Below are 24162 nucleotides of genomic sequence, written 5' to 3' on the forward strand. Positions count from 1 at the left end.
TCATAAGGACACAGATGACCTATTGCGAAGTGGATGAATTGGTTGGTGCTTAATGGCAGACATGAAAACTCTGGTATATTATTTCAAGTGGCAAATTTTAACTTCTTTGATGTATGGTATCAATTATAAGAGTAGATAAATTTCTAAGATTTAAAGTCTTATTATCTGTCATTGTTTTTCATCTGGGAAAAGTTACCTCAGCACAACCTCGTTTCCATAAATGCCATTGGGTTGTAGCGCTGAAACTATTCCCTGGGGATTTAGGGAGGATATAAACCCTCAGTGTGCCCTGGATTATCAGAGGTAGGAAGAGAAAATTCTATTTCTGATCTAAATGTTGCTAATGAATAAAGGAGAACAATTACCTCTCACCAACCAAGGTGGTTAGTGGAGGCAGTACAAGAAGTTGACAGAATTCTAAAGAAAGGTCCTATACTGCATCTTGGGCTACAGTTTTCTAGAAAAGCAATTTAGGATCTTTAACCCTTAATTAAGACCAATCCCTCTTTGTGAAAATGCTTTAAGCATTGAAACAAAACCATAGGCCATGTATGTACAGAAGGTAGTCAGATTGTCTCATCTCTTGCTTTTGTTGGGAAATGGACTTTGCTATATGGACTGCTAACTTTGTGTAAAAGACTTTTCTGGTTATTCTGGTTGTCTTTATTGTCTTTATTATTTTAAGACTTTTTCTCTTTATTTTATTTTACAGCGTGATCATGCTTGCTTTATCTTGTCTTCTGCAATAGGTATTTTCCTAGTAGCTACATTGGGACAGTGTCGTCTTTGGTGGGGGATTCGAGCTCTCTGATGAGCTTGAATAAAAAGCGTGGGGGAATGTGTGGGGTGTGCAGGCAAGAACATGGTGTCTGTGGGCAAAATTCAGGCTGCGGGAGGATTAGTCACAGAGCTTACAGGAAAATTCTATTACAAAGATAATGGATCGTTTGCTTCCTGAATGAGCCATTCAGAAAGAAACTTTGCCAAATCACAAAACAGCTTCTCGATGAGATATTTCAGAGACAACTACCCAGGTCCTCCTTGTGTGGAAGACCTTGTTCAAACCAACCTTTCCAATCTTTACAACTTTTTTTATTAATGTCTTGGGAGGAAGATGTTGGGGAGCTTTTTTAGTCTGGAATGGGCATCCCTAAATTAGAACATGATTCCTTTTGTGAATGTGTGCAGATATAAAAAAAAAGAAAGCATCCATTTTGGTTATAATTTTTTTTTTTACCCAAAGCAATAATTCTTCCCTTTTCTGCGGTATTTCTTAACTAGAGCTTTAAGAATTAATCTCCAGTGTGTATTATACAAGAGTAATCAGTCTGAACTTTATAAGCTTATCACCTTTGGACTTCTGTCCTACACATGGTTTGTGTGTGAGGTAAAGTAAGACCTTGTGTGGTTTCCTAACTAAAATAAGGTTTATTTGTCACTTAGTGAGCTTCCTGGTTGTCAAATAGAACTTAATATTAGTCTCTGGAAATTTGGAATATGAATGTGATGATATAAATCTTTTTGTCCTGATAAAAAATTTTTGAAGCTGAGTTAAAGCAAATATTCCTGGCTTGAGTAACCATCAATTACACGAACCCATGCATTGTTAGTGTGGTAATTTTTAACCCAGAGAAGCCGGCTCCCATGAAGGTTGTAGAAGGCATTATACTTCATCTGGGTTATTGTCTTTTTGAAGGTTGTACAGACTGTCCATATGGACATTTAAAATAACCTTCAAACAAACCCAAACCCCTAATCTTTGGCATTACATTCACACCATGTGGAAAGACATGCGTTTGTACTCTGAATAGCAAAATGGACAATAATATATTAGCTCATTCAAAATACATGTAAGTAGAAATCTCATGAATTTCACTTTTCACTCTCACACCTACTGGGTGCACAGAACTGAGAAGTGGCTCCTGCTTCCCAGAGCCTTCACAGTTGGATCGCTGCGGGGGAAAAGAGGTGCCAGCCTATATAACTGTAAAACCAGGGTAGCCTCATCATGATTAAATGAGAGCTGCTTTCTATCTGGGAAGATCACCAAAGGAGCTGGGAGCTGTAACTTTGAACAGAGTGTTGAAGGATGTATAGGCAGAGACTGTGGGGAAAGAGAAGGATGAGAAGGAAGAATGCTCCTTGGCCCAAGGTCTGATTTACCTGGGTTGGAGACTACAACACACAGTGTGTGTGATGCAAGAAGGAAGGGGAATCCTTTGGGTTCATCTAGCAAAATTCACCCTGCCTTCTCCCTCCTCTCTGCTGCTGCTTAGTAGGGGAAGTGGGGGTGGGGGACGGGAGAGGGAAGTAGAGGAAACCTGAACCTTACGTTGTGATCCTCCCTTCTCCTTTACCTGACCACTGCCTGCTTTAGGATGTAGGAAGTTATGAAAAATAAGGGTAGGGAAGACAAATAGAGGTGGAAGTGTGAAAGAACTGCAGTATTGCACAGGAGGCTCTCATACTTTTCTCTTTCTCTCCTTCCTTTTTCAATGTCCTCTCCTTTTCCAAAGCGTGGCAGAGTCTACCATGGGAAAAGGAAGGAAAAGGGAGTGCGAGTCTCTGTAGCTGACCATTCATATTCAGTCTGCCTATAATTATATGGGGTTAAAGAGTATAGATTAGAGAGTAGTGTTTGCAGCAAACACAAAGATGTAATGCTGAGCCTGCAAAAATAATCTTGATGGACCCTAACCTTAGTTCTTCTACATCATCATCATAATCATCAATTCAGTTTTATTTAAGACCTGTAAGATACATGGACTTGTCTTACAACTTAGTAGAAACTTGGAAAAAAAAAAACTTTTTAAGGAGGTAGAGAAGGCTTTAGAACAAACGTCCTTTTGCAGAGAGATGCTGCTTAAAGAAGCAATCATGGCATAGTCCTTTTGCACTTTCAGTAAGTCATAGTCTTTCAGAATATATGTGAATTCCCCATAAGCAGAAGCAAAAGAAAAACTAAAATAGAAAGAAGGAAAAGGCTTGGAAAAAATCAAACCTGAAGAGTAACTTTTAAAGCTACCTCATGAGTATGTGGGTAAATGAGCCTGCTAAAGCATGAAGGAAAAAAAAAAAAAAAAAAAAAAAGGGTGTTGCATTTCAGAATTACTTGTCAGTGTCTTCTTTCTTTTAACTTAAAAAAAAAGTGAAGATATTTGATTTTCTCATAAAATCTTTGCCTTCTGTAAAATTATGTGGAGTTGAAAACTGTATTCTTTGATGGTATCACCAGCTCCTTCTACTGAGGGTTAGCAACAATTCTATTCAAAGGGAAATTAGAGACTTCTAATGAATTTCAGGGTAGTAAGGATTGTATATTTATGTGCCTGTGTGATCAAACCACTTGACACTTTCTATTTTTAAAAACACTGTTTTAAGATTTGCATTTAATTGAAGGTTTAAATCCTAGAAAATAATAATTTGTACCCATTTAGAAAATATGTTGCTATATAAATGGAAAGTTTCCTAACTCCTAATTCTGGGTAAAATGCTGCTTATTGCTGAGGAGTTCATTTGTTACATCTTTGAGATTACATAAGATTGAGTGAAAGAGATAAAAAGCTGAGACACTTTCCCCTGTGACCTTTCTCCTCCAAAGATAAATGGGAAGGAATGGTCTGATTGGCCACTGGCACCTGCAGAGGTTCTAAAGAGATCCGCTGTATGGCTCTAATCTCTCTTTTTCAGCTTCTGCTCCTTGCTGGGAAAACAGCCAGAGAAGGAAATTAAGCAGCACCCCTGTAATTTACCCGGATCATCTCAGCAGGGTGAGTAGACAGACCACAGACAGTGACCCCAAGGAGAAAAGCTACAGGCCTCTGAGGATAAAAACACTGGGAACAACTTTTAATATAAAGCCAACCTGGAAAGCTTTGACTCCAAGATAAAAGGTGAGTCAGAAGAACACCTTCTGTGTAAGAGTAAAACCAAAAGCAGGGTTAGGTTTGGCAGTGCTTAATAAAAGCAAAAGATTATTAGTGAGACAGTGCCACATCACAGGATGATATTTTTATATGAATATCAGATCTTAAAATAATATTTTATAATTCTGATTATGCTTAGCCATCTTAAAAAAATCTGCTTTAATTTTTTGAAGGAGAGGAAGTAGAAAAACGTAGTAGAATATTTGTTACCTTTTTCTGTCTGTATTGTGCTATCATGTGGATAAACAAGACACATCCCTTCTTCAGTGATAAATTTGCCGAGCTAACCCCCAAAATGGCAAAAATATCATCCTTGCTTTTATTATATACACACACAAAGAAATGCATGATTGCAGGCTCATGTTTTAAAAATGTATCCAATATTAATTATCCTCATAGTAAATAGGAAAGTCTTTTCTCTTGCCCATGAGACTGAAATGACTTGTGGTACTAGTAATGCTTATTATGGTCTCCTTGACATTTTTGCTCTTTTTAGTTATTATTTTGGACCCACCTGTTTGACATCTTAGTCCCAGTGAGTTTGGTCTTCACAATTTAGACACCCTCCCTAGTTATTTAAATCTTGTGACGTTCTCGAGGTCAGTGGTCCCCCGAATGGGGGGAAGAATGGCATAATAGTTCTTGGAGAGCTTTTATAAGCCCCTTATCCTCTCCACAAGCTCCTAATTGCCCGGTGGCACTGTGGTGGTACTGTGGTGCTAGTGATAGCTCAGGTATTTGCAATGAGGGAAAAGTTCCCCAGGGAATCCGGATCCTATTCCCTCCACCTCCTTCCGGGTATACCGGACCTCCTGGTCCTATTGGTGGAACAGCCACCGTGGCTCAGTAATCAAGTGTCATCATTGTTATGTGAGAAGCTTTCTGCTTATCACTACGTTATTTAAATATTTCATTGAAAAATAATATATGTACAGATGAGAGGACCTGTCGTTGAGTGAATCTCAGTGAATTTTCGCAAACTGGATATACTCACATGACCAGCACCCAGATCAGAGAACTCGATGTTCCAGAAGTACCTCTGTCCATTAGTTGTTTGGAGTTTGCTTTTTGGTACCATGGTAGGTGCCAGGCTCATCTTGTACATTTCATATTCCAATTTAAGACTCTGTCACTTCAAGGAACCCTGGTTCAAATTAATCTCAGCATTACTACTTATTGTTTTATTTTTATGTATATTGTAAAGAGTTTACTAGTTTTACCTTTTATTATTCTTTTTAATCCTTGAAAATGTACACATGATGTCAGAAGTCAATTTTTTCCCTCAGCTCCATGTTCAGTGTTAATCCTAGTATCTTTCTTGGCAGTAAGATTCAGTCTATTAAATCTTTAGCTCATCAGATCATTTGAGTTCTTTATTTATGGCACATTACATCATAAGCAGGAGATGTCCCAGGAATTACAGGGGCGTTTTTCTGCTCTTTGAATGGTGGATTAGTTTGTGCCACACTGAATACTTGGTTTACTCATCATCATCGATTAGTTCCAGGAACAGAAGGAAGATAAACACTCTAAATGAAGCAGAGAGCCTGCAGGTGCCCCAGTATTTTCATCTTCCTGCCTCTTTTTATTTGATAAATCAACATTTTATGGGTGCTTATTTTGGAATGATTATCTTTGCCTTTGGTTGGTCAAGTGATCAAGTGCTTTGATTTTTGGGAACATTTTGCAATAAGTGTTCATAGGGAATTTGGGAACAAGTAATCTTTTCCTCATTTCCTGCCTCTCTCCTTTCTTCCCCTCCTTCCTCAAACAACCAAGTAATTATCTGAACTTGAAGCTGGGGTCAGGCAATGGCAGGGAGTAAAGATAGCTGCATCATCTATCTTCTAAAATGACCCCTTGCCAAACTACCATAAGGTTAGAATCTATATTTGTGAGTCCCGCCCCCAATACGTTTTCATAAACCGAAGGATGATTAATAGTTTAATTAGTCTCATTTTGAGGATAAATTAAAAATTTACTTTATTGACTTTTCAACATCAAATGAATAATTCCAGAAGTACTGGACACAGTCAAACACCGATCTCCTTTGGAAGGTCTGATTTCAGGGAAAAAGGATATATTGTGGGTAATAATTCTAAATGCTGTCAACTACACAGTAAAAAGTGACTGCAAAAATGATGGACTGACATACTACTCATGTCCCTTTTCTGTTTTACAAATCACATATTCAGTTAAAAGTGATTTGGGTAAGGAGAATAAATATATTCTTGCATTTCATGATTTAGTGCTATGCTAATAACTTTGCTATTTTCACAAATCTTTTATCCAACAAGTCTACCCAAAATTTCAAAACGTTATGACTTCGGATAGACTTTAAAAGGTTTGAATTTCAGAACCAGTGGAAGATCTGAACTGATGGAGTTTTTAATCACCTCTTCCAAATTTAAAGTCAAAGTGAGAAAGGTGGGGGTGGGGGGTGAGGAAAAAGCCAGAGACCAAAGGAAAAAAATAAAAATTCAAAACAAAAGAAAACAAAAACCCTATCACCAGCCACAACAATTCTCCATATCCCAAATGCTAGACCTGGAAGGACCCCTGTCCCACTAGCTAGTAACAATTTCTAAAACAGACTCTACGTGACATTCACTCATTCATTCATGCTGTTATTTGTCCATCAGAGTTATTAAGTATCTACTGTGTGTGAAGCGCTGTTCTGGGCCTTGGCTTTATAGCAAGGAGAGGAGGGAACATGACAGGTGAGGTCTCTGGGATTAGACAGTAAATGTTTAAATACATAGTATAACTATAGGCTGAGAGAAGTGCTATGAAGGAAATGAAAAGTGACTCCCAAATGACTGTTGGGAGCCTATTCTGAAGTAACCTTGGAACTGGAATCTAAAGGGCAATTTGCTGCCTTAACATTCATGCTTAGAATAGTAAATTGGAAAGTACTGTACAGTTTATTTAAAGAAGAACTGTAAGTTCGGCATTTGGACTTATTTCCAAATGTCTAATTTTTTCACTGTAAAATTAGAATGTCTTATTTATCAGCTGCTGAGAAATTGGTGAAAATAGAAGGAGAAGGAAGCTGAGTGACGTGCAAATAGAAACTCTGTATTTCTTTGTAACTTTTTGGTAAAATCTAAAATTATTCAAAGTAAGAGTTTTAAGAAAGCGCTGGGGGAAAAAACACCAAAATTTATATAAAACAATGTGGAGTACAGCGTTGCCTAGATTTGGCTTCAGAAATGAGGAGAACACTTCACAGGAAAGGACTGAGGGGAAATGGTGGGTGCTGAGAACCTGCTACTCGAATGCTCTAGATGTTTGTCCCATTGCTCGTTTATGAACTAGACGGGGCTTGCCTTCTCTTTAATACTTCATTTATAACTCCTTAAGTTTCTGAAACCTGACAAAACTTACATGTAGAGTTAGTTTAGATTTTTCTTTCTTTCTTTATTTTTTTAATTACTGCATTTTTCTGAAATATTCTTGGACTATTTAGGTTTTTCCTTCAGGTAAAAAATTAGAAATTTTTTTTCACAAGGACTTTTAATAAAACTGATGCCATAGATAAGAATTTATCCCAATCAAAACGAGCATCTCTACCCTTTGATTATTAGTCATTTTTGATTTTGTGTATTTATAAGAATAAAGTATCTCCATTAACACGTTATGTGAAGTCGAGAAATTTGAATTTGGCAGGGAGCAATTCAATTCACGATCTCTTGTATAAATGCTTGCCAACTGCAGTGCAGATTAACTGATCCACCATAGGAATAATCTTCAGTATTTGAAAGTATCCTCTAAAATCTGGTCTCAAGAAGGTGTCCAGTGTGTCCTGGTCTAGTCCAGGGTTGGCAAACTACAGTCCACAGACCAAATCTGTTTACAAAGCCTGTTTCTGTAAATAAAGTTTTCTTGGAATACAGCCGTGCATATTCATTTGTGTATTGTGTATGGCTGTTTTCCACTGCAACAGCAGTGTTGAGTAGCTGTAACAGAAATTGTATGGTCTGTAGTTATTTTCAGTTTGGTCCTTTACCTAAAGTTCGCCAAATCCTGATCTAGTCAAAGACAGTTACCGGGTTAATATCACTTTCTGTTTTGAATCTGGAATCCAAGAGATTTTGCAATCACAAAGATTAGTAGACAATAGAGTCAGCTTGGTTCTTTTTTTTTTTTTTACATGGGCAGGCACCAGGAATCGAACCCGGGTCCTCTGGCATAGCAGGCAAGCATTCTTGCCTGCTGAGCCACCGTGGCCTGCCCTCAGCTTGGTTCTTGATAGAGCTTTTTGCTTTAATTTCTTCTTTATTCTTAAATGAAGATACTTAATTCTCAAACTTGGTTGATAATATCTGTTCTATTTGGTGAGGTATGTTGGAAGAAAATCACTGAGTACTTACTGGAGAAAAATATCTTCAAACTCTGTGGAATTCTGTGTTCACAGTAACAGTAGTCTTCCATAATTTTTCTAAAGCTTTCAGGAGTAATTTTGTGCTAGAGAGGCCATTTGGGGATATATAGATATGTAATATTAAATGTTTTATTATCACTTAAAATTCTTATTCCAAATTTTTTAATTTTGGAGGAAAAATCTTAATACCTTTATATTTGAGGCTTTGGATCTGTTATTTGGGAGTGATTCTGTACCTAATAATACATTATTATTCCCCATATTTTTTTTTTTTTAAAGGAAAGACAGAGAGAAGGAAGGAAGGATAGAAGGAAGGAAGGAAGGAAGAAAGGGAAACATTTTTAAACATTTTCTTGTTTTATTGTATTCTGTTTCTCCGTTTTTGTTACATGGGCTGGGGCCGGAAATCGAACCGAGGTCCTCCGGCATAGCAGGCAAGCACTTTGCCCGCTGAGCCACCGCGGCCCGCCCCCCCATATTTTAATGGACATTTGATGTTAGGTCATTGAAGAGCAGGGGAGCAACTGGCTGACCTTTACACCTGTTTTTCTGTCTCAGGGTGCTCTGTAATAGACCAGTGGTGTTAAAGCTTTAGAACCCGGAGGGCTTGTTTAAACACAAATTGTTCATTCCACGCTCATAGTTTTTAATTCAGTAGTTCTGGAAAATCTCAAGAATTTGCATTTTCAGTAAGTTCCTACATGATATGTTGGTCCCAGGACCCTCTTTCAGAACCTTTATAGTATATTGTTGGTGCCAGCATTTCCCAAGCTTGAAGTTTTGGGAAAAGTGTCTTTTTTCCTTCCAATTCAATGTCAAGTAGCATTTGAAACCTTCGTTAGAATTCCTTCAGCTTTTACTCATCGTCTTTGTGACGGAACTCTCTTTTGACCTAGATATCATTTTACTACTTTTTCATCTGGTTTCCTGTTCTAAAATTCTAAAATTCTCCTATTTTCCTTGCCCTTATGGATTTATACTTAAAAATTTTTTTTCCCTTTACTGTTGTTTTCCAGTGGAGTGCTGAGAAAAGGAAAAAATAAACTAGATCCTGTGTTCAGTCTGTTGGTTTAACCTCAAAATATGTGTGTGAATTTTTTTTAAAGTATTTCTTTCTTTCTTGATTCCCACAAAATCCCAAGAGATGCTTTGGGCACATGAGTATCTTCCTTGCTTGGTAGGAATGAAGATCCTGAGACCCAACATCACATAACCTGCTAAAAAAGAAAGGCTAGAGCTCAGGCTTTTGAAGTCCATTTCTTTATTAATTATAACAAATATATCATACATTTGTCTCTCTATCTGGATCCAAAATCTTATGTGAGTGTCAAACCGTTAGATCCCCTCCCTATTCTCTCACTTTGTATCAAATCGAGAATATTTTTAAAACTATTTGATATTCTCTTATCCTGTATTTTTATGTTGACAATTATGCATTTCCCCCAAATACTCATACTTTAGTGGAATTAGCAAAACTTTTCCTAAGGACTTTTAATAAAAACATGTTATAGATCATATCAGGCTCAGAATTGAAACTCCTGGAATGTTAAGTGTCCTGAACCTGTCTCTGGAAGAAGTAGATGCTCTTGTGGAGACATAGTGTGTTCTCGTCTGTGTCCCTTCGCAGAGGAATTTGGAGGAGGGGCTCAGGAAAGGCTGCCTCCTACTAATAGTAAACATTTTTCATAGATTATTTCATTTATTTCTCGCAGGCCATGAAGTAGATGTTATCATCTCTGTTTTATAGAAGAAGAAATGGTGGCACAGAGAGGTTAAATAGTCTGCATGAGGTTTCTTAGCTAGGGAATGGCATAGTTGGGGTTGGTTAAACCTAGTCAGTCCATGGGGTTTTGTATTGTAAAAATAACAGACAAAAAAAACATGGGATATATGCAGGGGTGTACTAACAAATGTTTAAATGTTTAATAATCGGCTCTCTATAAATAAATAGGCATCCCTGATTTGGAACATTTGCATGGCATAAATACATCCACCATGGCAATTTCAAGCTCCCAAGATGTCTCTAAAGATGGTGTTGGAGAGAGATATGGCTCCTGCTCTACCACTGGCTCTAGGCATTGAGTACTACAACCTAATTAAATGAGTTCAGGTGGCTGAAGAACCTGGGGTCTGGTAGTAGATCCTCATATGCATCAGCTGTTCCCTCCTCTATTGCAACAATCAATCAGCAATAAATTGAAAGCAATAGTCATGCTTGACGCCCAACACAAATAAAATTGTGAACACTCCAATATGTGGGTAAACAGCCACGTAAACATTTCCTATTCTGCAGGGATGACAGTTTTTAAAACTTCTGCATAAAGTTCCTGGTCATGAAATATCTGTTTTTAGGTAGATAACGTCTAGTGAATTAGGCAGGTGGCAGGTGCAGTAACTGTGCAGCCAACCTAACCCACCAGCAGTGTTTTGAATGTTGCTGCCTCTATTCCTAATGTACGGTTCAGTGCCGGGAGAATAGAACCTAATAAATTGCCCCAGGCCTCTGGAGTACCATTAGCAGCCTGGTGAGTTTTTTTTAGCCAAGATGTTTTCTCTTGGGAATGTTGAACTTTGAACAGTTTTTCCTCTCCAGCTGTCTATGGAACAGATAGGAAACTCCAGTCTGCCAATCATTTGGATTATTTTGGGTTATCTTCGGGGCAAATAGTAAAATCACTGAAAGAACTGGCATGTGGCAGCATGGGGACAATCACCTATTCCTGTAATGGATATGGAGGAGGACTTAAGTTTTAACTAAAAGAATAAGTTCAGTAAACTGAGCAGCTTCTGTAACGCATGACATCAGGCTGCAATAGAGAAAGTGACATAGTTCTGTCCTCAGGGGTCTTGCAGTCTCACTACAAATAAACACAACGCAGTATATGCTCAGTAATATATGTGTGCAGGAATATAGAAATAATATAGATGGCAGTAACCATTCTGTCTAACAAAGTCAGGAATGATTTCATAAAAAAGATGAAACCTGAGCACAAAATAATATAAAACTAATGCCTGCATGTTATGAAAGTCATTATACTTGATAATTCAGGGACAATTTTAGCCTAAGTCATTATGTCTGCTTTGGCCAACTTCAGCATATTTCAAGTCAGTACAAAAACAGTTGTTTTAGGGCGGGCCGCGGTGGCTCAGCGGGCAAAGTGCTTGCCTGCTATGCCGGAGGACCTCGGTTCGATTCCCGGCCCCAGCCCATGTAACAAATACGGAGAAACAGAATACAATAAAACAAGAAAATGTTTAAAGATGTTTCCCTTTCTTCCTTCCTTCCTTCCTTCTCTCTGTCTTTCCTTTAAAAAAAAAAAAAAAAAAACAGTTGTTTTAAAAGGAAATTTCTCTGAGGGCCAGGGGCACGTGCTGCTCAAGTCACTTGGTGCCTCAGTAAGCATTTATGCACAGTGGTTCTGTGAGTCATTATTTAAGGTCATAAAGTAGAGGTGAAATCTTCTGTTATTTCCTCTCCTGAAAAGTCTTCATGCTCTGCTGGCAATCAGTATCTGTTAGCAGCCATCGGGACACATTTTCCCAACACTGTTTTTCCTGTTAAAATATGAAATGTGATACCATCAAATCTTCCTTTCCAAACACACTAGCAAAGGTCAGAGATGGAAAGATGAATACAAAATGGCTGACAAATCTTGGAAAATTAGCACTGGTAAAATGATCAGATAGCCTTGTCAGGAGTGTCCATGGCACACAGTCACATCAAAATGCCCTGAGCAAGTCATCACAGTGTATTTACCAAATACAGCTTCTCTGTCCACAGATTTTCTTTTCTTTTCTCTTCTTTTTAACCTGCGCTGACAACAATCCTTTTATAAACATAAGTGTATCGGGCTAAACTTCTTATCCCATTAGTAAGTTGCTGAAAGTTGTTGAACATCTCTCCAGGAAAACACAATGCATGTATACTCACCACTGTTCTCATCATTTCTTGGACTTGATGAATGAGCTTAAATCCATTCTTGGTTCCAACTAGTACTATACTCTAGAACACTTGATTTGTATCTTGGTTTGTTTATTGATTTATTTGAAAATGAAGGGTAAGGAGTGATGAAGGAATGTGTTGCATGGACTTTGATGTCAAATAGATTTGGAAACCAAACTGAGGACACTAAATGTTCTAAGCCCTACTTTCCTCATTTGTACACAGTGGGTAGCGAGAGAGCTGCTGTGAATGTATGGAAAGTGTTTGGTGTCTACACCTTTTAACATGATAAAAACTCAGACATGGTCATTGCTGTTTTTTTTTTGTTATTCCTATGACATAACTGAAAAAGCTGCTGGCAGGAGGAGGGCAATGTTCTCTTTGAAGGACCCCAACCTGAAGTAGAATTTTGATGCACTGTATCGATAAATTTTTTTTTTTTGCATGAAGGATGTGGAATAGAATTTATTTCGCTTTGTGAGCCTTTACTTTACACCATAAGAACATACTCTTGGCACAGGAAGACATTAAGGTTTCATAAATTGCTTTAATAAGGTAAATCTTTAGGTTGATTTTATGAGGTTTTCAAACATAAGTTTGAAAAAGTTACTGGGTTATCACAATTTGCATACGTGATCACAATCAAAGCAATAAAAATAAACCACAGAGAATGACATTGTAAAACATATACCAAAATGTAAGTGCAGTTTCTAGTCAAACACTTATTCCTACGCTAAATTCACCAAACTCTTCGTTTATTTTCCATTTCATATTCTTCCACATTTTTTCTGAATGTAGATTACAAATAATAATCTTTTGCATTATCTCCCCAGTCTCAATACCACAATATCATCTGTTTCACCTTGGCTATATTTTTATCCTTTAAATAGTGTATGGTTATGGGGTGGGCAGTGGTGGCTCAGTGGCACAGTTCTTGCCTGCCTTGCTGGAGACCCAGGTTCGATTCCCAGGGCCTGCCCATGTTAAAAAAAAAAAAAAAGCATATGCTTATTAAGCCAGTTATACTCCAGTAACCTTGTCAATGTAAAAGTATTAAAGAATTGAGAGCAAATAATGGAGTCATTATTTCGCTGATCCTAATCAGCAGCAATCTGTCTGATGAATTCTTTCCATCCCTAAACAGCACCTGAAAGAAAAGTGAAAAGTGAAATTAGGTGAAACCTATGATATTTTGCCAGACATCATGTGCTTTCAATAGTTCAACAGCGGTAAAACTTGGCAAGAGTAAGTTAATAGGCTTGCATTTAAAAATGTGTACTTTAATAATTATAAAGCTTATAAATACTTAGGTAAACTTGTGGAGAAGCTGACCAAGATATATAAATTAGGGAATTCAAGTGTCCATTCAAATTTTCTTTCATTTTTTTACAGAATATTTTATTAAAGTTGTTTAATGTACTATAAATCATTTGTCATTTGGAAATCCCTTTATTTTAAAGATAATTCTTTTGTCTGATGATAAACAGCAGCCCTGTCAGTGATTATTCTGGACCTCCACGTTGGATTAATTTGAATTCTTCTTGAGACATAGGTTTCCTTTTGTATTTCTGAAGTATTGATTTTATTATTTCTGCAGTATCCCTGATGACTCAGCAAATCTGGTAACTTACTTCCCATAGAACGCTGTGAAATTGCAGATGAGTGGGGTGGTATTCCTGCTGATCTCAAAGCTTCCGATATGTTGAGTTTAGGGTTGTCTCTCCTGTCAGGGAACCTTGTTAATGGAGTACGTGACTTGACTACCTGAACGACCCAGATGCCATCCTGCTGCCCATCATGACCCCTGACTAAACAGCAGCTTCATCGAAAAGTTTTTGAAAGGCCAATTTTATTTTGTTAATTATAAGATTATCAGATGTCCAGACAAGAAAGATTGCTTGGGGTAATAGCTTAAGTGGTAGTTTAGGTGTTCAGGATAAGGAAATATTCCCTAATCTCTTAATATAGCAATTTATTTATTTATTTTTTTTTTTTCAAGATTAAAATAGAGATAGATTTTTCTAAATTTATTTGATACTATCCCATCAGCATAGGGTGTAAGCCATATTTCAAAGACTGGTTCTGGGAACAATTCAATGCTTAATGTCCCAGAACCAACAAAAACCCAGAGTAATCTGGGCCGTATTGCCAGAATATAAATTTCATACTAATTACACAATTAAAACTAGTTTTGGAAAAAATATTTAATTAGTAAATCTCGGGGCATATGTCCAGTTAGAGGGTGTGTCAGCTCAAATTACAGTTTTCAAATAAAGATATTATCACATTATAATTTAACAGAGACTAGTGTGCTATTAGGAAATGGCTGATATAAGCTGGATTTTAGAGAAATTTCCAAATGAAAACTTACAAATAATTAAGTAGAACAATTCTTAAGTCATTACAAAAATTTAGATTGGTTCTGAAAGCTCAAGGCAATGTGAGCTAATGGAAGTGAAAACCTTTGATATCCAAGACTTTTCCTTAAACTTGAAATATAAATCAGTCTCCCACTTCTGTCAAATTAGGCCTTTGGCATGATTTTATTTAATTTACATATCAAGATGTGCCTTCCCTACATTTGATTCAAGTTGTGAAAATACTTAATCATGTTGTCTTTTTACTGTTATTTTAAAATCAACAAGACTAGGATATCACTTGATGATTTAGGAAACCTATAACTTTCTTCTTTGTGCTCCATTTTTAAAAACATTTGTGGGAATGTGTATGGTATTTCAAACTTTTCTTCCATTGGTCCAGTGTTGCTGTATTCATTTATACATGTGCAAGTACCTATCTCTCTATGTTTGCCTTCCTTCTTCCTTTCATAGTCCTTTTACTGATTCTCTACTTTAAATAGAAATAAAACAGATTTCAAATGCATTTAGCATATTTTATTTATGTTTATCCTTGGAGTTTATATAACTAAAATTTTTAAAACCATTAAAGTGTGAGGAAAAATGTAATCATCTTGGGTTGGGGAATATCTTACTAATCATGGAATCAAAACCAATATTTAGGAAAGAAAGATGAAAAAATCTGATCACAAAAATATAAAATTTCTAAATGCCCAATAAAGAAAAAAATGCCCCAGACAAAAACAAAAGTCAAATTAAAAACTAGAAAAAAAATCATAACCTATGACAAGGGTTTAACATGTTAAATAAGTATAAAAAGCCCTTTTAAATTGATGAGATAGATAAAAATACTGTAACAGAACAAAAAAAGGACTCTATTTAAACTCTCTCAACCACGGATATCTTATTTGTCACGCTTCCTTTCCCCTTTTGGTCAGGATGGCATTGTTGATCTCACGGTGCCAGGGACAGACGCATCCCCGGGAGTCATCTTCCACGCTTCCAGGAAGACTTTCACCCCCTGGATGTCATGTCCCATGTAGGGTTGCAGAGTTGTGCTTAGAGAGAGTGAGGCCACATCTAAGCAATAAAAAAGGTCCTCCAGAAGTAACACTTAGGCATACCTATAGCTAAGCTAAACTTTTCCACTGCATACATAAACTTCACAAGAACAAGCCTCAAGATGAAGGGCTTGGCCTGTTGATTTGCGTGTCCCTAATGTTTGACACAGTATCAAGGGTTTTTCTGGTGGTAAAGTTTAATAGTTCCATATATTTACTCCTATCCCTCAAGGGACTTTGCCAATACTTTTTCACTATCTGCTTAATATACTCTGGGATAGATCCAGGTATTACATTAAGTTATATGGGATTAAAGGCCCTCATTCTTATTCTGGACTCCCTGTATTTCGATTGTTTAAATAATCTAACCAGACAAGTTGAGTTAGATTATGTGCTACAGAAAATGTAGGTTCTGGACAAAATAAACCTTTCTTCCTTTGGTCTCAAGGAGTAGGTGAGGTTCTAAAATATAGACACTGTCTTCATTACCCCTGTGTTCTGAATTACATTAATCCCAACCTGATTGTCTTTGTTCTTATCTCTGAATATCAGGTTTTACATATATAAAACAGTCTCTCAAAGTCCAGAAATAATAATAACCACTCTGGACTAAATGTGACTGCCATAAGAGCTTACAGTCTAGGCCCCTGCTCTTCACCAGTTTCATCTTGAGTACACATTTGGATTGTGGTTCTGTGCTTCAGTGAACAGATGCTCCTATCGGCACATACAGAATGGTTAGGTCCACAGACTGCAGCCAGGCAGCTGGTGTCTGTCCTAGCTCCACCACTTACTAGTCGGGTGAACTGTAGCTTCTTGGGCCTCAGTTTCCTCATTTGTAAATGCTGGTATTGGGAAGATTAAATGAATGAATACTTGTAAAGACTCAGAATGTGCCAAGCACATAGAAGTTCTTAGTGATCACAGTTGTTATTGTTACTGCTAACCTTTATGCACTGAGGAGATCTTCGTATAGATTCTATATAAGTTATAAAGATTGCTCAGATCTGGCCTCTCTCTCTGAGAGAGCCCAACGCTGCAAGTGAAATCATTGCCCTTCCCCCTATGTAGAACATGACATCCAGGGATGAAGGTCTCCCTGGCGATGTGGGAGATGACTCCCAGGGATGGACCCACCCCTGACACTGTGGGATCAACAATGCCATCCTGACCAAAAGGGGGAAAAGAAGTGTAACTAATAAAGGATGAGTGTCAGAGAGAGTTCAAATAGAGTCAAGAAGCTACTCTGGAGTTCACTCTTATGCGAGCTTCAGTTACACATTGCTACCTATCATAACATGCCAACCCCCATGGGCTGGTGTGAAAGGATATATGTACCCTAGAAAAACAGTATTTTAATCCTAATCCCATTTTGTAAAGGCAGCCATTTCTTCTAATCCCTTTTCAGTACTGTATGTTTGAAACTGTAATTGGATCATGTCCTTGGAGATGTGATTAAGAGAGTCACATCTTGGTGTGATCTTGATGTAATCTTGAGTGATCAAGAGTGGTTGCTAAACTGGATTAGGTAGAGACATGCCTCTGCCCACTTGGGTGGGTCTTGATTAGTTTATTGGAATCCTATAAAAAGAGGAAACATTTTGGAAAAAAAAGGAAATTTGGAGAGAGCAGAGCAGAACGACATAGCCACGAGAAGCTGAGTCCACCAGCCAGCAACCTTTGGAGATGAGGAAGGAAAATGCCTCCCGGGAAGCTACATGAAATAGGAAGCCAGGAGAAGAAGCTAGCAGATGACACCATGTTTGCCATGTGCCCTTCCAGATGAGAGCAGAACCTTGACCGTGTTCACCATGTGCCTTCTCACTTGAGAGAGAAACCCTGAATTTCATTGGCCTTCTTGAACCATGGTATCTTTCCCTGGATGCCTTAGATTAGACATCTCTATAGACTTGCTTTAATTGGGACATTTTCTCAGCCTTAGAACTGTAAACTAGCAATTTATTAAATCTCCCTTTTTAAAAGCCATTCCATTTCTCGTATAATGCATTCTGGCAGCTAGCAAACTAGAACACCCCAACCAGGACCATTCCAGCCAATCCTAAAGAACATCTTGGGCAATATATAAGGTTCCACAAGGGTTCCATGCACTAGAGTAACTTTCCAGAAACCCACAACCTCCAGATGGGTCCCTGGACCAGATAAGTCCTGAAACTTAGAGGGCCCAGCCTCTCCAGAACATCAGCTAGTTCCATCTCTCTATCCCATATTGGTGACAGACCCTTCTGATATGAAAACGTATGGCCATACCCCAAACACCCCTAAAGAGAGAGATGAAAAGATCAAAGGTGATGGTGGAGTTACATAGAGAAGATAGGCTTTAACAAATGAATATGATTGCTGAATCAGTAAATTGATATCTCTTTTAGTCTCCAGTATCTTAGAGCAGCTAGAAGTAAAAACCATAATTGTGGAGTTGTAACCCATGTCAAACTCTGAAATATATTCTCAACTAATTGTGGTGCTGTGCTTTGAAATTTATTACTTTTTTGTATATATGTTATTTTACACAGAAAAAAGGAAGGAAAAAAAGTTGATTGTTATGATAAAAAAGTATTTCTAGCCTCCTATATTCTGGAGCAGCTAGAAAGCAAAATCTGAGAGGATGGTATGGTAGCCCATGACAGACTTTGGGATCTTTCTTGTGACTACTTGTTGAAACATATTGCTTTTTTATTTCTTTGCTTTGTTTGTATGTTATACTATACAATAAAAAAGTTAAAAAAAAGAAAAAGGTTGCTTCTGGGAATTTTTTTTTTCTCGCTTGGGCAGGCATGGGAATCAAACCCAGGTCTCCAGTTTGGCAGGCAAGAATTCTGCTACCATGGTTTGCCTGTTTCTGGGAATTTTATGACTTTATGAACTAGGTCTTTTAACTTGAGACTATTCCTTAATTTCCAGGATTCAGCGTTAATTGGTTTCTGCTTTTATCTATTCACAAACACTCTGCAGTTACATTTCTATATATTGGGATATGAGAAAACTGTTTTAATATATTAATTTTGTAACCCGCTATATTAAGAGAGCGAGTTACCAGCTCTACCCAAGTACTTTTGTAACATTCCTGGTTGATTTTCATTTGATTCTCTGAGACATTTCGAATGGACAATTATGTTGTCTTCTAGTCTAAGTGTATCAGCTAACACTCAGAACAGTGTCAATAGGGCAGTAATCACCATCATTATCTTGTTGCTGACTTTGATGGAAATGATGCTGTTTCTTCATAGAACCCAGCTAGTTGCTGGGTTGATTTATATATGTGTGCATGTGCTTATGTGTTTTCATGTTCAAAAACAGCACAGAAATAAAGAGCATGTATCCCAATATTTGCTCGCAGTTTTTGAAAATGTTGGAAATGGATATTGAATGGACATACTTTTTAAGTACATCATTAATTTCAGTTATTAATTATAGATTATAGCAATTATCTCATAATTACGAGATTTTCTTCTGTTCTTTGGTTGTATACTTTTCATAACCTTATTTAGGTACTTACAGTTTATTTTTTTCTTCATTGGCCCTTGTTAACAACTTATCCACATAATTGTTTTGCTAATTCAAAGAAATACTTCTTGGATTTATGAACCAACTATTTTAAATTATTTCCCTTATGCTTTCCCAATATTTGTCTTACTTTTCTCTTCTGATTTCATAAGTTATAAATGTTAATGCATTTGTTTTTATTCTTTCATATTTAGTAATGTATATGATTAAGGACATCAATTTTCCTTTCAGAGGAGCTTTAGCTATACTTATATTTTTAAATATGTTGTGTTCTTCAGTTGCTTTTTTCTTCAGCTTTCCACCTTAGAGTTAATTAGAAGAATCTACCCCAGGACACACACACACACACACACACACACACACACACACACGTTATTTGTTTCCTTAGTTTCTTACCTTTGCCATTTCCCTTTGCATTTATGTCTGTCTTCTGTCTTAAGCAAAGTCTCCATTTTTTTCTTTAAATTTTGTGACATTGTAAAGCACTTGTGCTCCAGAGCTACTTCCCTCTTTTGCTAGGATAAACATTCCAAACAAGCCCTGCATCAGCCTATTGCATGTCACAATTTTCTCTCCTTTTGAGGGAAGAATTTTTTCCTAGGTATTATGGAAACACAACTTTTTTTTCACTTTACTTTTATTTGTGTGAAGTCTGTTCTTTGTCAAAAGGTTATTTGTGCCAATTATTCTTGGTTCCTCAAATCTTCTTTTAAAATATACCCCGGAGGGCCAGGTGATGTGGGTTGTAGGTTTATCTTATTAATTTACTTAGGAAGTGGCCCAAAGAGAGTGGGGAAAGAGTGAGTGGAGTCTTGATCAATGATAATCAGGAAATTCCTGTCTGTGTGTACTTTGTTCCTCCTTATTTTTCTAACTACTGTACCTGAGAGAAGCTGTGGGGGGTGGGGGTGGGGACTGGTACTCATCATCTGTGATGCTGTTAGAAGCAGAGAGCAAGACAGGATTGCAAATACGTAGCCACTGTGAGGCCTGAAAGCCTCAGAAGGCTGTTGTTCTCCAACAAATTTTTGCCTTGTGCCTTTTCTCCCTCAACTCTCCAATTTGGAGGGAACTGGTAGTATTTGCCAGACTTCTTCCTCTAACACTGTCTCCCTGTCTGGAGTAGGGGAAAATGTACATTGGTTTCAGTGTCCTGGTTTGGTCCTGAATGAAGTGATTCTAGTAGGTATCCCTCAGATTTTGTGGCATGTGGTAGTCACTATTCCTAGTGTAAGAATTGGTGATCTTTATTTTTAAATGCTGTGCTCCTGGTTCTTTGGTTATTTTTCTAGGAAAGAGGACTGTTTACCAAATCTTACGGGTCTATCTTTTCTGGAAGTCGCTGGCTTTGTTCTTGGAATCAGTCCTTAGTTTTCTTTTCCCACTTGTGGATTAATGACCTCAGAAATAAAAAAGAACACCTACCCTTAATGTTTTAGGAAAGAAAAAACTTTAATATATAAAGACAACAGGTATTCATTGCCCTGTATTGACCTTGATAGAAAACTAATTTCCTCCACTCAGCAGTGCAAGGGTGGCATTTACATTAATAAGATCGATAGATAGAAATGTTCCACCTAGGTGGCTTGTGTCTAGGGCCTCCCAGTGTGACCCCTCCATAAATAGTCATGCAAATGTTGAACACTGAAAAAGACAAACTACCAGTAACCCAAACAACTAACTTATAGCAAAATCTAATTTCAAAACTATGGAGGACTAGGCCCTCATTTTATGAAGGCATCGTCTCAAAGTTAGGAAAACCTAGCCAGGCTCTGACTATGGCATTCCTCAGCTCCCCTTGCAGAAGGGAAAGGGCAGCAAAAGGCTGTTCTTTTCTTAGAGTCTTTCCACCAACACTGAGATCCAGATATGGCCCAAGCCAGGAAAAGTGGTAGCAGTTCCTCACTATTACTCTATAATTTTAAGTGTAATTTTATAAAGCTCCAGATCAAATCACCACGATTACAAGTGAGAACTGGGAAGAGAAAAAAACTGGTGATATATATATATATACATATATATATCACTAATTGATATATCTCTCTCTGTCTCTGTTTCATATTGCAGAAGATTCAAAAGATGTCATTTTACTTTTGACTGTGTCACTTACAGACTGTACTAAATCTAGATCATGTTCCAGCATGATTTAGAAAAGCTAAATTTAAAAGGAGAATTATATCTTTAAAATTACTGACAATATAAAAGTCAATTAAGCCCATATAAAAGTCAGTATTCTACAATAGGCAGAATTTAAAGGAAAAGCAATCAAACATTAAAGTAAAGAAAGAAGAATGAAAAAATAGAAAGTATAAAGGGATATGGCAGGCCAGTTGTTAGCTATAACATTAAATGGAAGGAAAAAAAGTCACTGAAATTTTATTTTTAAAAGCCCGATATGATCTTTACTGGAGTAATACAGTACAAAATTATACAGAGCATTAAATGTAGAAGGTTAAATGAGGTTTCACTTATCACTTGCAAACAGAAAGAGAGCAAATAATACCAGATTGAGGAAAAAATATTTCAAAAAACAAAGAGTGACATTTTATAATGACCAGAAGTGAATATATAACCTTTACGAACTCTTCTTTGGTAAATATCATTGCTTCGAAATATATTAAAAATATGCTGAAAAGAGCCTAAATGTCCCTTATATGTAGTGATTACAGATGATACTGTTGATGTTTCTTTGTTCAAAAGGAAGCCTATTAGCAATATATTGTTGATTGAAACAAGCATATTAGAAATCAATATGGATATCATTCTCCTGCTTTGGTTAAGATAGAACCAAAAATATCAACAGTTATCTGTAAGTGATGAAATTAGAGGCAATTTAAATATTTTTCATTTATCTGCATTTTTAAGGTTTTTCCTACAGTGACTCTAGTAGATTTTATTATTGTGCTTAAGTATCCACTGTCTATCCTCTGGGAGGATTCTACTTTCTCACTTTATTGACCTTTAGCTGTAAATTGCTTTGGCCAGTAAAATGTGAGTGAAAGTGACATCTGCCATCTACCAGCAGAAGCTTTAAGAACTACCCCATGGTTCTGTGTGGGTCCTTTGTGTCCATTGTGTGGGGGCTGCTCCTTCAGGCTGAAATGAAAGGGACACTGAACAGAGCTGCACCTGACCACTGAAAGGCATGTAACATGAGCAAGATAGACCTTTCCTGTAAAATACTGAGATTTTGGGCCATATCTTACCTTAGCCTAAAGCTGACCAATATAATGAACTTGTATTTTATAAATGTTAAGGAAAAAAATAAAAGTTTTCTCAAAATGTCAGTTAAAGAAAGAAACCAATTTTAACAGATCAAAATACCTATAATATGCAATAATAAGAGAAATCTTTAAAGGAAAGCTTAGCATTTGGGTTTTACAATAAGATAATTTATAAAATGGGAAATAATCTATCAGTATCTGAAGATTCTCAGCATAAAATGTCTTCAGCTGCTTGTCACTTTTGCTGACTCATCAACTTCAGTTAGTGCGAGGACAAAGGTCTAAAAATAAGTGTGACCTTGTGACACTCCCTGGAGCACTCATTAGACATATGAAAGGGAAGCCATCATACTAGCTTTCCTACTCCACAGCTTTATTAAGTTCATGCAGACCATGAAGCAACGCTTCTTACATACATTGCAACAGTTCTCAGTGGCCTTCTTGCAATGTGTCCTTCTAAATGTCAGATATAATTGTTACTGTGAGGGTGGGATTCCCTCGGAGAAGCAGAAGGGAGATCTTAAGTGTGACTGCCTCTCCTCTCCTGAGGGTTTTGCAGCAGCAGCTGGCAGCTAAAAAGAATGAGTGGTGGTGGCTCTTAGCCTGTGCATTATTAAAAATCATCTTTGATATGTGTACCATCTTTGACACGTACACTGCACTGTAGGTTTAAGTGATGCCTTTTAATAACCTCATTTTTTATTGTGACAGCCTGAACTTTCACCTCATCTCCACTCTGGCCCCACCAGACTAATGAGTGTTTCTTCTGTACTCTGTAGCACCCTCTGCTTCTTTTATCACAGCACTTCTTGATGGTGTTTAAGTTGTCTTTTCAGTAGACTTTCTTCCCAACTAAATTGTAAACCAGCCTTCGTCAGCAGTTGCTTCCGTTTCTTTTTAGTTTTTATGGAAAATTTCAAACATATACAAAAGTAGAAAGGGTACATAACCAAACCTTCTTTATACATTATTTCAATGATTGTTAAGATTCTGCCATTATTGTTTCAGCTATTCTCCTCACGCTTTTAAAAAACATCCCAAAGCAAACCCCAGAGGTTGGATCATTTTACCCATCAATATTTAAGTATGTATTTCTAACAGATAAGGATTTTTAAAACCATGACCACAATACCATTTTCTCATTCAGTAAAATTAACAGGTCCTTATTATCATATGGTATCTATTTTGTTCAGTTTTTACCCGTGATTTCAATAGATCCTTTTTGCAGAGGTTGATTTGAAACACAATCCAATCAAGCTCCACCCATGGCATTTGGTCGTAAATCTCTTAAGTTTCTTTTATTCTATGACAGTTTCTCTTCCCTTTGTCTGTTGTGCAGGAAGCTGGCATCTGCCATGTGGACTCTCCCACATTATAGATTTGGCTGATTGTGTTCTCCTGGTGTTTGTGAGCCTATCTGTAGCCTCAGCACCAAGCTCAAGGAAGGCTCTGAAAGCAGTGATTGGTAATCAGTGATGTGCCCCAGATTCCTTATCTGCGGAGTGTACACAGTACTATCTGATGTGCTCATCTAGTGGCATGTTTTGTAGGTCATTTGAAATGTTATGTGTGGAATTGCCTCCTAAAGTTATTCGCTCATTCACTCAAGCTTGTTCATTCATTATTGAGTACCTGCTAAAACAAGGGACTGTCTAGGCTCTGATGATTCAGTGGTGAATAAAACAAAGCCTTGGCCCTCATTTTCTGTAAGCTCATGATGGTCAATATCAGGTGATCCACAATTT

General features: G+C 37.2%; 1 protein-coding gene and 1 pseudogene across 9 annotated transcripts in view; one reads left to right on the plus strand and one right to left on the minus strand.

Moving 5' to 3' along the window:
- Positions 1 to 24162, plus strand: part of OSBPL6 (oxysterol binding protein like 6) — a 224105-nt gene that overhangs the window by 103376 nt on the left and 96567 nt on the right. For 7 of the 9 annotated variants that reach the window (XM_077154279.1, XM_077154285.1, XM_077154283.1 and 4 more), the window contains exon 2: positions 3691 to 3893. The exons of 1 other annotated variant lie outside the window; for it this stretch is intronic. The gene's annotated coding sequence lies outside the window, so the exon portion shown is untranslated. The remainder of the gene's footprint in view (positions 1 to 3690; positions 3894 to 24162) is intronic. One more of the 9 variants, XM_077154280.1, reaches the window with a different exon arrangement.
- Positions 13756 to 14052, minus strand: LOC143676418 (alpha-ketoglutarate dehydrogenase component 4 pseudogene; annotated as a pseudogene).

This window comes from Tamandua tetradactyla, chromosome 3 (genome assembly GCF_023851605.1).
Source record: "Tamandua tetradactyla isolate mTamTet1 chromosome 3, mTamTet1.pri, whole genome shotgun sequence".
Classification (NCBI taxonomy): Eukaryota; Metazoa; Chordata; class Mammalia; order Pilosa; family Myrmecophagidae; genus Tamandua; species Tamandua tetradactyla.